Genomic DNA, 2,764 nt, shown 5'->3' with positions numbered 1-2,764 from the left:
CTTGTTGGGTCCCTGCTGGAGGAGCAGTGGCCCGACTGTGCCGCGGATCAGGTTTATGGCAACCCCGAGCTAAGAGCCTGCGCCTGGGCTCCGCCTCTGCAGCCGGCTTCCCTGCTCCATTACCTGGGAGCTCTGCTGCACTCAGGCACCCCCAGTCTTTCTGTGACCCCGAGGGTCCTGAGACCACACTGTCCCGGAGGGTTCCACCCCCCGCTTAGCCACCAGAGTGACGTCCCTCAGCGGAGCAGACTTTTAAAAGTTCCGATTTTGTGCTCCGTGGTTCTATCACTTGCCAGAAGCGGCCAACGGAGGACCCTCCCCCGCCGTCTATCCTCCCGAATATCGCCTCGGATTCACTTCTCCGCACATCCTACCTTCCAGAAAGTGGTCACTTTTCTGATGAGAGAATTGTTGCTCTTCTTTTCTTCAATCTCCTATTGAGTTTGTAGGTGTTCAGAATGGTTTGATCCCTATCCAGCTGAATTCCTGAGAGGAGACGAAATCCAGGTCTCCTACTCCTCCGCCATCTTGCTCCACCCCCTATTGTTTTCTTCTTAATGATAGCTTTCGATGTCAATTTATTGGCATTGCTACAGATGTAATTTAACCCTGGTGATACCCATGAACTGGTTCTTTTCTTGTAAAACTTAGAAGGAAGGTGGACCTTCTGGGAGAACCAGGACACGTCAGAGCAATAGGCTGCACTGCTAATGGATAGCTTGTGCTCTGGAGTCAAGAAAGCACATGAAGGAAGGTCTCTGAAACTAAGCTTGCAAGATATTCCTACCTGCATTAGTTAAGTCCCTTCTGGTTGCAAGCAACAGAACCCAATGCAACAGGGAATAGACCGAGACACTAGAGACTAGATGGAAATGAACTTCAACTGTTTTCTTCCTTCCTTTCACCTGTCCCTCTATTCTTCTCGTTTTCTTTCAAATCCTATCTCTTAATTTACCTTATGCATAAACACACACACACAATTGTACATAAATGTATAAATGTAATGATGTAGTTAATATTTTTCTAAGTGTACTCTTTTCTTTCCATTTCCATTTGATTTCCCCCTTTTCTGCCTTTTGCCTATAGTAGTCCCCTAACTCCATTCCAGGATAGATCATGTTAATAACCTATTATATATCCTGCCACAGTTTTCTCTTTACTCACATAATTTGTACAGATAGACAGATACACACATTTTTCAGTGTAGTGTTTTGTAAAATGGGATATCATATGTTTATTTTACATCTTTTCTTGTTAGAGAAAATTTTATTGTAAAATATAAAATAAATACAAAGGAGCTTATCATATATTTATATGGTTTAAAGAATGGCAAAGCAAACATTTGTTTTGAGATCAGTCCTGTGCTTCTCTTTACACATTTTTTTTTTCTTGCTTAACTTTACCTCATGGAGATCCATGTCAAAAACAGAGCTTTAATTGACTCTTTTTAAGGGGTGCATAATATTCCACTGTGAGGATGTATCATATATGTGGCCTTTCCTCTATTGATTATAATTTTATCTCCAGCTTTTTATTCTACCACACAGAACGTTGCAATAATTGTCCCTGTGCATTTTCACTCTTGCTTTTATGTCTGTGATGTAGTCTGGGAGTGGTATTGATGAATAGGAGGGGATGTGTATTTTACATATAAATAGATGCCATCATATTACTTCACAAGTATTTCCTCAGGCAGTGGAGGTGCACATCGCTAATAGGAATAGGGCTATTGCTCTTTTTAATTGTGCCAGGCTGAGGAGTGTCAAATGACATCTCTTTGTTATTTTAATTGCATTTCTTAGACTATCTGTGCATCAGAGCATTTTTGCATTTGTTGGTGGGTCATCCAGCTGAGCACTTCTGCGAAGGGACTATTCATGGCTTTTGCTCATTTCTTCAGTGGAGATATTTGTCTTTTCTTGTCTTTCCCAAGTCTAATACTTGTTTATTTTGTTGAGGGTATATTTTTCCATCAAACATGTTACTTTAAAATTTTACAGATTCTGGGTTTCTAGTCTTGGTAGACAATGTTTCCTCCATCCTCATCTCTAAAAGACATGATTATTTAGATTGTCAAAATTTTTTTTAAAAATTGGTTTTAATTTTTACATTTAAATCTTAATCCACCTGAAAATTTTTGTGTTTAGTGTAAGCTGGCGGTCCACATGAATTTCCTTCTATGCTAATTATAATGATAGCTAATACTTTATTGAGGGTTTACTGTGTGCTGCCCTGTTACACTTTACATGTATAACCAATTTCACTCTTGTTCCTCACAACTCCAAGACACAGATTTTGTTACACACATTTTTCAGATGAGGCAAAATGAGGCACAGACAAGCTGAGTAACTAGTTCAAAGGTCATACAAAGGTAGAGTGGTAAAACTGGGATTTAAACCCAGGGAATCTGGCTCGGAAGTCCATATTCTGGCTATAGTGCTTCTTGCTTGGCTTACCTAGTGAGCCAGGACTATTTGTTAAATAATCCATTCTTTCTCACTGAATTGCATTATTGTCTTTTACTAAATTCTCATACAGACCAGAATCTATTTCTAGATTCTCTATTCTGTTCCCTGAGCCGTTCTTCTATTCCTATAATCATTCTTTATTGATTTGATTATAGTAGCTGTATCATAGCTGACATCTATGGAGTCCAGTCCTCCCTCCTTCTTTTATCATTAATTTGTTGACTATTTTCAGGCATTCATTCATCCATATAGAATTTATGTTCATTTTATTCAATTAAAATATATGATGGGGGGCG

At 39.4% G+C, this 2,764-nt stretch overlaps 1 protein-coding gene across 9 annotated transcripts in view; it reads left to right on the top strand.

Moving 5' to 3' along the window:
* NRXN3 (neurexin 3) overlaps positions 1 to 2,764 on the top strand; it is a 1,456,830-nt gene that overhangs the window by 326,552 nt on the left and 1,127,514 nt on the right. The gene's annotated exons all lie outside the window — the stretch shown is intronic.

The sequence above is a fragment of the Leptonychotes weddellii genome, chromosome 9, assembly GCF_054177405.1.
Source record: "Leptonychotes weddellii isolate Sample4059 chromosome 9, ASM5417740v2, whole genome shotgun sequence".
Lineage (NCBI taxonomy): Eukaryota > Metazoa > Chordata > Mammalia > Carnivora > Phocidae > Leptonychotes > Leptonychotes weddellii.
The sequence above is the reverse complement of the archived record's forward strand: the minus strand, read 5'-3'. Positions and strand labels throughout refer to the sequence as shown.